This window comes from Nomascus leucogenys, unplaced genomic scaffold, assembly GCF_006542625.1.
Source record: "Nomascus leucogenys isolate Asia unplaced genomic scaffold, Asia_NLE_v1 001217F_47758_qpd_obj, whole genome shotgun sequence".
NCBI classification, from domain to species: domain Eukaryota; kingdom Metazoa; phylum Chordata; class Mammalia; order Primates; family Hylobatidae; genus Nomascus; species Nomascus leucogenys.
In genome coordinates this window covers 35,654-47,711 of record NW_022097148.1, presented here as the reverse complement: position 1 = coordinate 47,711, position 12,058 = coordinate 35,654, and the positions used below count along the sequence as shown (strand labels likewise).

The 12,058-nt window shown below is 40.1% G+C and overlaps 1 pseudogene; it reads left to right on the top strand.

Moving 5' to 3' along the window:
* The first annotated feature begins 829 nt into the window (after positions 1 to 829).
* Positions 830 to 1,296, top strand: LOC115834174 (annotated as a pseudogene).
* Positions 1,297 to 12,058: the final 10,762 nt, after the last annotated feature.

Here is a 12,058-nt window from a genome sequence, read left to right as displayed (position 1 = left end):
ATCATTGATATACTGGGCTGTTTGTGATTTTCTTTGTAATCTATAGGAGTTCTTTATATATTTTGAATGAGTCCATTTATATATACATACTTTTTGCTATATTATATAGCAAATAATTATTCCTGGTCTACAGATAGCGTTTAAGTTGTTAAACAACAACATAATAAGCAGAAGCTGTTAAAAAATGAAGTGCAATTCGCTTGATTTCTTATTGTGGTGAGTGCTACAGTATCTAGTCTAAGAAATATTTTCCTATGTCAAGTTCATGAAACTATTTCCTATTTTTCCTTTACAAGGTTTCCAATTTTAACTTTCACATCTTAATTTCAATATATGATGGACAGTGGTTAACTTTTTAAAATGACAAATATTATTTCACTCAAAATCGTTTTATTTAAAAGTCTTTCATTTCCCCAATGAGGGGCATTGGTGTCTTTGTTTCTAAAACATTTAGAAGTGGCGATGCGAGCATGTTCTCACTCATGGGTGGGAATTGAACAATGAGAACACTTGGACACAGGGCAGGCAACATCACACACCAGGGCCTGTCATGGGGTGAGGGCTGGGGGAGGGATAGCATTAGGATACATACCTAATGTAAATGACGAGTTAATGGGTGCAGCAAACCAACATGGCACATGTACACCTATGTAACAAACCTGCACGTTGTGCATACGTACCTAGAACTTAAAGTATAATGTATAATATATATATATATTTTTTTTTTTTTCTTTTTTTTAAGTGGCAGTGCAAGGGCTGCGGCACAGCTAGCAGAGCCGGGGCGAGGAGGACAGCGCCTGCATCGAGCTCTCCCCTCCCCGCCCGCCAGCCCAGGCGGCCTCAGCAGCAGCGACCAGAGGAGCCCCTGCAGCAAGCAACGGCCAAGTGGACGCCTCCATCTACAGCCTCGTAGCGAATGAGAACTGTTAGGACGCGGCCATTGTGCGCAACAAGGACTCGCCCTCCATCTGGGCCGCCGTCCCAGGGAAAACCTTCATCAACATCATGCCAGCTGAGGTTGGTGTCCTGGTTGGCAAAGACTGGTCAAGCTTTTTTGTGAATGGGCTGACACTGGGGGCCAGAAATATACTGTGGTCCCAGACTCACTGCTACAGGATGGGGAATTGACCGTGGATCTTCATATGAAGACATCGGTGGAGCCCCCACCTCAACGTCATTGTCACCATGACTGCCAAGACGCTAGGCCTGCTGATGGGCAAAGAAGGTGTCCACGGCAGTTTCATCAACAAGCAATGTTATGAAATGGCCTCCCACCTTCAGCGTTCCCAGTACTGACCTCCTTGTTCCTTCCCCTCCACTGCTCCCCAGCTTTGCCCCCATTTCCTTCTTATACACACACCATTTTAATTTCAGGGGCCATTACCCCACACACTTATTGCTGCAAAGCCAATGGGCTGGGACCAGGGATATACTGACAGACACCTTCCCCTACCCATACCCCTCCTGTGTGTGGTTGGAAAACTATTTTGTTTTGAGGGATTTTTATGAATAAAAAAGATTCTACTAAAAAATAAATAACTGTACATATATGGCATATGTTTGAATCTGTATTCTTTTACTTTGATATATTTATGAATACTTACACCATTACTACGTTTTTGAATTACTGTAGCTTTAAAATCAGCTTTGAATCTAGCAGAGTAAGTCCTCAACTTATGCTTCTTCAAGACCGACTGCTTTCTAGGTCTTGGATTTTCAAATACATTTTGAAATTAGCTTTTAAATTTCTCTAAATCTCCTACTAGAAATATTAATCAGATTGTGTTGATGTAATATGCTAATAAAATTGGTCTTCCAATCAATGAACATGATATATATTTATTTAGTCTTCTTTAATTTTTCTCAACAATTGCTTTTAGGGGCCTTGTACCTACTTCATTGCATGTATTGTTAAGCATGTAATGATTCTGGCTATTAAACTCTATTATGTTTTATTGAATTTCATTTTCTAGCTGCTAATTACTAGTATGGAGAAATTAAGATGATGAAATCAACTTTATATAAAGGTATAATTTCGGTACAACAGACTGCACCACTTTAAAATGTGCAATTCAATGCATGCTTACAAGTGTATACACTAACGAACTACTGCCACAACCAAGATAGAAATTCCCTATGCCCCAAAGTTTCTTGTGCCCCTTTGCAGTTCATCAGTCTTTCAACACTCAGCCCCAAGGAGCCACTGTCACTTCAGGTCCGTTTGCGTTTTTTAACCATTTTCTATAAATGAAATGATCAACCTGTGTTCTTTTGTGTCTGCCTTCCTTCATGCATCAACGTAATTTTAAAATCCATCCGTAATGCCTTGTAATTGCTGACTAGTATTCCTTCGTGTGGCTATACCATGTATGTTTGTACTTTTCTATCATTTCTATCATTCCACGTTTGGGCTATTATGAAGAAACTATCATGAGCATCCATACATGGCAGGCCAGGTCTCACTAAACACAGGCCTCCCTAACAACTGTTTCAGGAACGACTGAGTGGCTCAGTTAAATATTAAGAGGAAAAAAAAAAAAAAAAGAAGAAGACAGGCTCTTATACAAAGGCTGGAATGTAACAAAAGCCCACCAAGAGTTTTGCCTAGGCTTTTCCTGGGCCTTAAAGCATGATGAAATAACGAAGGCATTCTTAACAGGATTAATTTAGTATTAGAGTTTTATTGGGGGTCTGAAGAAACTCCCCAGGCCTCCACAAACAAGTTTATTGCAGGTCTGAAGGAACTCCCCAAACCTCTATGATTTAGCAGGAGACAAGATAAGGGGCCCCAGTACCTAGACCCTTTAGATTAAGTGAATTTACTCAGGTTCCAGAGGAAGGTCTTCAGGACTCAGACTTAGTTATAGATTAAAAAAGTTAACCACTTATGTATTTAGATGAATGCACACTTCCACATACACATACAGCTTAGAAGGTACATAAGCTCAGGAAAACTTTGTAATTTTGAGTTGGTCTGGTGATAATTTCCAGGCCATTTCCCTGTAACCAGTTGCAGAAGTAAAACTCTCTTCCTCCGAGTTCATCTGCGTTTCGTTACTGAGCCACGAGAAATAGCAGCCCGCCCTCAGTTTGGTCTGGAAACACACATACAGATTATTGTGCAGCCATAGTCTGTAAATTCCTAGGAACGGAATGACTGTCTATCTGATTTGTGTATGTTTAACCTTAAGAAACTGTAGATTTTCAAAGGAGCCGTACCATTTTTCATTCCTACAAGTATAAGACTTCCAAGTGCTTTATATCCTCACCAACATGTGCTATTTTCAGCCTTTTTAATTTTAGCCATTGTCATGGATATGTACTGGTATCTCATTGTTGCACTGATCTCCCTGATGACCAAACAGTGGAGCATCTTTTCCTATGCTAATTGACCATTCATGTATTTTCTTTTCTGAAGTATCTATTCAAGTCTTTTGAGAAATTGTTTCATTGTGCTGTTTATCTTATCAGACTGCAGTATTTATATATATATGTGTGTGTGTGTGTATGTTCCCTATTTGGAGATGACAATCTTCAAACGGTGAATATATATACATATATATATACACACACACATATATACACACACACATACATGTATATGTTTGTGTGTGGGGGGGTGTGTATACATATATATATGTCCTAAGAATCATTAGACATATATGCGAGTATCTATTTCTGGATTCTGTCTTCTCTTCCACTGATATATATTCTATTTTTTTTTTTTCACCAAAACACATGATCTTGATTTTCATAGCTGTAGAGTAATTCTGGAAATAGGTAGTGAATTCATTCACCATTATTCTTTTATAATATTGCTCTTTGATTATTCTTGGTCATTGACATTACCATATAAATGGTAGAATCAGCTTGTAAATTTCTACCAAAATGCCGGTTGGAATTTTTATTAGAATTGCATTGGATCTGGAGATCAATTTATGAAGAACTGACTTTTTAAACATAACAACTCTTCTGATCCATGACAAGGTTTATCTTCCCACTAATCTAGTTCTTTCATAATTTCTCCAAAGCAATTTTTTGTAGTTTTTGGTTTACTGGCCTTACATAAATTTTGTTGACTTTCCTTTTTTTTTTTGAGACAGAGTCTTGCTCTGTGACCCAGGCTGGAGTGCAGTGATGCGATCTCAGCTCACTGTAACCTCTGCCTCCCAGGTTCAAGTGATCCTCCTGCCTCAGCCTCCCAGGTACCTGGGACTACAGGCACATGCCACCACACCCAGCTAATTTTTTGTATTTTAGTAGAGACGGGGTTTCACTGTGTTAGGCATGATGGTCTCAATCTCCTGACCTCATGATCTGCCCACCTCGGCCTCCCAAAGTGCTGAGATTACAGGTGTGAGCCATGGTGCCCAGTCTGTTGAATTTATTTATAAGCACAACATGTATTTAGATGTTACTTTAAATGAAATTATATTCTTATTTCATTTTCCAAATGCTCATTGCTAATATACAGAAATACAAAAGACCACTTATGTTGAGAGCTTACATTCTGCAACACTACCACTCACTGATTAGTTCTGGTAGATTTGTGTAGATTTCTAGGATTGTTACCATACACAGTCATTATCTGTGAATAAAGACAGCTTCAATTCTTTCTTTTCAATCTTTTCAATACTTTATTTTTTCTTACTTTATTGCATTGATTTAGAGCTCTAGTATAATGCTGAATTAAAAGAGTAACAACAGGTATTCTACTTTTTTCTCTGATTTAATAGAAAAGCATTCAATCTTATGCCATTTAATATAATGTTACCTGTGGGTTTTTCAAATCTGCCCTTAAGGGGTTAGAAGTGTTGCCTTCTGTTCTTATCATGCTGAACGTTTTCTGGGTTTTTTTTTTTATAAATCATGAAAAAAGTTTTCAATTTTGCCAAATGCTTTTACTGTGTATGACAAGGTAATCATACAGTTTTTCTCTTTTGCCCTGATAATATATAAAATGATATTTTTTAAATATAAAAAGAGGCCGGGCGTGGTGGCTCACGCCTGTAATCCCAGCACTTTGGGTGGCTGAGGTAGGTGGATCACACTTGTGGCAGCATTGAAGGCTTCACTCTTCCCCAAGGGATCCGATCTCCCCTCAGTCAAGAAGCTCCAGGTATCTGAACTGGATGCCAGGTCATAAACTCCCACTATGGTGACTCCATCAGGTCTCTGTACTCAGAACTAGAGCTTTTCTAATTATTACGTAAGTTGACCTCTCAGTAGATTTCCCATCCATTACATTCCCAGACACCTCACCACATGTCCCTGCCTCTCAAGGAAATCCCTCCCGCCTTGTCTCTAGATGGCCCAGTCCCACAGCCTGTCTTCTACTCTTCCAGAACCCTGTTGTTCTGACAGCAGGGAGGGCAAATCCATGCAGCATCTCCTGCCATGACCTCCAGCCTGCAGAGGAGAGGCGCCACAGGACCTTTACATGCATGCCGCTGTTCCCCTCACCCATGCATTTCTTAACGCCTTGGTGAGGAGAATGCCTCTGGATCTTCTTTGGTGGGAGCCAAAAGAACAAAGGTAAATAATGCTATGGGACTCACTGAGAACTGGGGCTGTGGAAGAGTGGCCACTGAGGTAATAGACAGATGCAGCTATTGCCAGATACTCAGTGCCAGAGCAGGGAAGGAGAGGGAAGAAATACTGACCTCACCTTCCTCTCACTTCCAGGCTCCATCAGGTGCCCCCATTGCTAAACCTAACTAGAAGTGTGCACACAGGGGAGCCAGGGATGCATTCTAGAAGAGACAAGCCCCAAGTGGCATAAGACAGGATGGAAATGAGTGGAGAGTGGATCTGTGGGAAGGAGGAGGGGATGTTATGGGGAAACAAAAGGAGAATACTAGCTAATAACACTAGGTGACACCAATATCCCCAAGTCTGTGCTCATATTCAGAAAAGAAAGCTCAGCATAAAGCACTCAACCAGGAGTCAAGATATTGTTATTTTCAACTGTTGTTCCAACAGCTGTATTATAACGGGCCAGTTTATTTCACGCCTTTCTAATTTGACATAAAGTGCTATGTGGCATTGGGGCTGGCACAGCCTCGCTCAATTATGTGTTGAAGAGTATACAGAGACTGTCAGGCTGAGGGAAGATGCAAGAGAATAGAAGAGATGCTCACAGAGAACCACAGACCACACGGCCCCAGAGTCAGGGGCAGCATCAGCCACTGTCGGCTGCTCATTTGTCCAGACAGAGCCCACAAGCCTCAGCCACGCTTTGCTTCTGCAAGATGCTTCTTCATCTTTTCAATAAACCTGCCTGAATTTAAGCTGACGGGGGTGTATTTCTCCTTCATCACAGAAGAAATTCTTCACCACAACAATCTCCAATGAATTGTGGGCACAGAAGGCAGACCCATCCCTGCTTCTGTTCCACTATCTCCCCTGTAGGTTGAAAAGGAGGAGGTACTGAATTACCTCCAAATGTTCCTCTGGCTCTGATATTCTGTGATTCTGGTTTCTTTTTGGCTACTTTGTTTTTGGAAGCATGTATCCTAAGGCGTCCAGTTGAAAAACCTTTGTCTACTGTGTCCAGTCATTCCTGGTGGTATTTCAGACAAGACACTCTTGGGTTGCTGCACTCACAACCACTGAACCAATTCTATGACCATCTGTTTCATGGCCACATGTTTGCTCATTTTCTATGTACATAAAGGGAGGGGACAGACAGCAAACTTGCATATTATAAATTGTATCATCTTAAAAAGGAAACAAGGCAATATTTTGCAATAAAACCTTATGATGCATTAAATTTAAGCCTGATACAATAAAGAATGCCCATAAATTCTTATCTAAAGAATGTTTAGAAAATTGTTGAACAAGGGACATCATCATTTAAAGTGATATGAAGGAAACTTCTCAGCTAAGACTATGGGCTAGATTAGAGAGAAAAATAAAGGACCCATCTCTGCCCTGGAAAAACTACTGGTAGCCTCTTTCAAAAAGCTCTCTGTGTTCGAGTACGCACCTTGATCCACAGGCTCACATTTGATCCCAACTGGCAGCTGCTTCTTGGCATTAACTTTGGATTCCCAACTAGTAAATCTTAGCAAGATCTGAGTTTCTCCAGGTATATTATTTTGTTTGACCATCCTTATCTTCAAAGGCTACCAAGAAGGAACAAATAATTTATTTACCTCCCAAAGGAAAAGGTTTTACCAAAGAGACACTTTCTTACCATGACCCCAGGACCCCCATGTCTTGTTCACTTGAGTGCCCTGTGTGGCTTGACAGAAGCTCATACTGGTCACAGGATTCTTTATATGATTAACCTCCTTCCTGAATCCCAACTTCATGGTGGTGGTGATTACGGGTAGCCCATGCTCATGTCCCTGAAGTCATCAGCCTATCTCCAGTTAGAAAAAATCACATGGATATACAGAGGCCTCTTTGGAAGTAGCAAAAGCTTTCTCACCTTCATATATTAATGGTTGGAATGTACAATAGTATAAACACTTTGGGAAAAAATGTCTGGCATATTCTTACAGAACTAAACAGCTACCTAGTCTATGACTCAGTAATTCCTAAGCATTTAACCAACAGAAATTAAAACATGTCCAGAAAATGATTTATACAAGAATGTTCATAGCAGCTTTATTCATAATAGGAAAAACTGGAAACATTCAAGTATCTGTCAATACAAGAGTGGATCAATAAACTGTGATACATTCATTCCATGGAATGGCTAAAGGAACAAACTGTTGACACACAAAACAACATGGATGAATCTCAAAAACATTTTGAGTGCAGTAGGAGCCATACGCAAAAGAGCGTGAGAAAAATGACAAATAATAATGGTTTCAAGAAATGCAGAGCAGAGAGCCCAGAGGCAAAGACCCACAGGACACAGGGTCAGTCCCAGGCTGTGGATCCTAACTAAGAAACTCCTGCTGGATTTTGCCCAGCTCCATTTCCAAACTATTTTGGGTTAGTGACTTCTTTATCCCCTCCATGTTGCCTCATTTTGAACTAGAATCACTGTAGTTGTTATTCTATGTCTGTCCCATCATTTCACATTAGGGGCAGATAAACTGTTTGTTCAGTTTCACAGGTCGACGGAGGTAAGGGAATTATGTCAAGGATCTATACTTAATGAACACCCTCAGAAGCCTCATTCACACCTGGTGTGGATGTTTTAGATGGGATTTTAAACTTTTGATCTGATGTGGTCTACATGACATTTTTCATGTTGAACTAATGCTTTAATGACATGAAATTTGGAAACCTTAGGGGAGAGGGTGAATGCATTTTGCAGATGGGGGAATGTGAGTGTCCTACTGTGGTAGACGGAATTTCTGAAATGATCCCCAAACATGCCACACCCTTGTCTCTAAAGCCTGTTAAGGTGATGAGACACCATTCCTGTGATTATGTTATATGCCAGTTATATGACTTTAAGATGGTGAGGTGACCGCATGAACTGGATCTAATCACATCACTCCATACATGACAGAGCTTTGTGTGGCTGGTTGGAGAAGATGAAGTCAGAGAAGGTGGGAGCTTGAGCAGGACTCCATGAGTTGTTATTGGTTGAAAGACGGAACAGACAAGTAAGGAGGAAAGCAGGTGGCCTCTGGAGTCAGAGTGTCTCCCCGCTGACAGCCAGCACAGAAAAAGGGCCCTCAGTCCCCCACAAACAAGAATAGGAAGTCTTTCAATGTCTGTAGTGAACCTGGAAAAATAGCTTGAGCTCTAGGAAAAAAACACAGCCAGCCCATTCCTGGATTTTAGCCTCACATGACTCTGACCAGAGAACCAGCCACTTCATTCCAGACTTCTGTGGTTTCAAACCACTGGTTTGTGGTAATGTGATAATAGGCAGCAAGAGAAAACTAGTACAGGTGCCTGTCTCTCTTCTTGAATTTCAATTTCAGATACATATATGCTAACCCGTCTAAGAGAAAAAAATCAATCAATCAATCAATCAATGAAAGAACTACAGTAAAAATATTACCCTCACCTTTATGTGGCTGTTCCAGAGCCCTTGACACCTGAAGAAGACAATGAGGGGTATTTCAGGCACGTGAGGAGTGTGGCTTTACTGTTATCAATCACATTTCTGAAAGAATAAAAATGGTTCAGTGAAGGGATGGGTTGCCCCTCCACACCTGTGGGTGTTTCTCGTTAGGTGGAATGAGAGACTTGGAAAAGAGAGACACAGAGACAAAGTATAGAGAAAGAAAAATGGGCCCTTCACAAAGTAAGGAATATTTGAGGCAGATCTTACTGAACAAGAATTTGATTCTTTCTGTTAGGGAATTAAGAGTGTGTGGGTGTAGTTAATGCTTCTTTGGAATCGCATCTACTGGTCTATCTAGTCTATCTGTACACGTATATTCTATAGGCTGTCTCGCTGAGCTTTCGCTAGGTTATGCTACAGTAACAAAAGCCCCAAAATCTTAGCAGCTACACATACAAAGGTTTATTTTTCATTGACATTTCCTTTTATGGCAGGTTGACTGTGAGTCTGCTCTATACAAGCTATTTTATTTGTTAGATGGTGAAAACCGTGACACTTGGAGATTGTTGAATATGGTATTAGTATGTTCATTCATTCATTCATTTAACAAATATTTATTCAATATCTGTTTCATGCCAGGCAAGGTCAAGTACTGAGAATACAGTGGTGAATAAAAGAGACAAAATCTCAAATTTCCAGGAGCTTATATTGAAAATGAGATTAAACACATACAAAATAATCATAATAACAACAATGAATACTATACTCATAAATAATAGCTGTAAGAGATTTTAGTAAATCTTTTAAATTAGAAAAATATAAAAATTATTAAAACTAAAATGGCCAGGGGTGATGGCTCATGCCTGTAATCCCAACACTTTGGGATGCCAAGGTGGGAGGATCGCTTGAGCCCAGGAGTTTGAAACCAGTCTGGGCACTACAGGAAAACCCTGTCCATAAAAAATAGAAAATTAGCTGGGCATAGTGGTGCATGCCTGTAGACCCAGCTACTAAGGAGGCTGAGGTGGGCAGACTGCTTGAGCCTGAGAGGTCAAGGCTGCAGAGACTCATGATCATACCACTCCACTCCAGCCTGGGCAACAGAGTGAGACACGTCTCAAGAAAAAAAAAAAAAATTATTTGATGTAGTCCTAAAACTATTACGTAGAATACTATTGTTTACATCACATCACGTCAGCCCTTTAAATGGCTTAACACTTATTTAGGTACGATGCATAGTTTTCCCGGTAATTACATATACCTAAGAACAATTAAGTATAAAAGAGTTACTGCCTTGACAGGAAGATTGTAAAAATTGTAAAAAGATAAATAAATAAATAAAAGAGTCAAAACTGTAGCTCGGTGAGGCTCAAATAACATCTAATTCAAGTCACAGTGAACATCTAGCAATCACTGTGAACACCATATAATTCACTTAATACATTTTGCCTGAACGCCCAACACATCTGAATTACCAACACCCATATGTAGCCAAGAAACTGACAATCATTTATAAATTATCATGTATGACTCCATCTGCTCTACACACTTATTTTTTAAATTTTACTCATTTATTTATTATTTTTATTTTTGGTAGAGACGGGATCTCACTATGTTGTCCAGGTTGGTCCAGAAACAGAAACAGACCCACACTAATTTCATAAATCGGATGACTGTATGGTGCCAAAACGTTGGAAAAAATGACTGTACGGTGCCGAAATGTTGGAAAAAAAGTGCCAAACGGTGCAGAAGGAAAAGGATAGTCTTTTCAATAAATGGTGCTGGATCAAGCAGACACATCCATGTAGTAAAAAGTGAATCATAGCTGGGTGGGGTGGCTCACGCCTGTAATCCCAGCACTCTGGGAGGCTTAAGTGGGAAGATTACTTGAGCCCAAGAGTTTGAGACCAACCTGGGAAACATGTTGAATCCCCATCTCTACAAAAATCTGAAAATTACCCAGGCATGGTGGCACACTCCTATAGTCGCAGCTACTCAGGAGGCTGAGGTGGGAGGATCGCTTGAGCCAGGAGGTGGAGGTTGCAGTGAGCTGAGATCCTGCCATGGCACTCTAGCCCAGGCAATAGATTGAGGCCCTGTCTGAAAAAAAAAGAAATGCAAAAACTAGAATAAAATTGCTATAAGGTTAACACAGAAAAATGTGTTCATACTCCTAGGTTAGGCATTAATTTCTTAAACAGGACACAAAAAGCAGTAACCATAAAGGAAAAGATTGATAAAGTACAATTTCATTAAAATTAAGACTCTCAGGCTGGGTGCAGTGGCTCATGCCTGTAATCCCAACACTTTGGGAGGCCAAGGCAGGTCTATCACCTGAGCATATGAATTCCGGACCAGCCTATGCAATGTGGCAAAACCCCATCTCTACTAAAAATACAGAAAAGAGCTGAGTGTGGTGGTGCTCCCCTGTAGGTCGCAGCTACTTGGGGGCTGAGGCAGGAGGATCACCTGAGCCTTGGGAGGTCAAGGTTGCGGTGAGCTGTGATTGTGCCACTGCACTCCAGCCTGGGAAACAGAGTGAGATCTTGTCTCAAAAAGAAAAAAAAAAGTTAGAGAATCTCCATTCATGAATAAGCACCATTAAAAGAGTGAAAAGGCAAGCTACAGATTGAAAACAGGGAAATGCAATACATATATATCTTAGAAAGGACACATATCCAGGATAAAGTATTACAAATCAACAGAAAAACAAGCATATCAATGAAAATTGGATAAAAAGATTTAACAGGCACTTCACAAAAGAGGACATATAAATGGCAATAAAAGATACTCAATCTCAATACCAGGAAAATGCAAAATGAAACCACACTGATATATTACTGCACCCCTACTAGAATGGCAAAATAATTTTTAACTGACAGGCATCAGCAAGGATGTGGTGTAACCAGAATATCCCTGCTAAATGGTATAACCACTTTGGGAAAACGTTCAACAATATGTAATACTGAAGTTTTATCATTCATATACCTCTAAAACCAATAATGCCACTACTACAAATATACCCCAGTCTAGTAATGTTCTATTTCATGATCTGTGGTTGTTCACTTGGTCAAAATT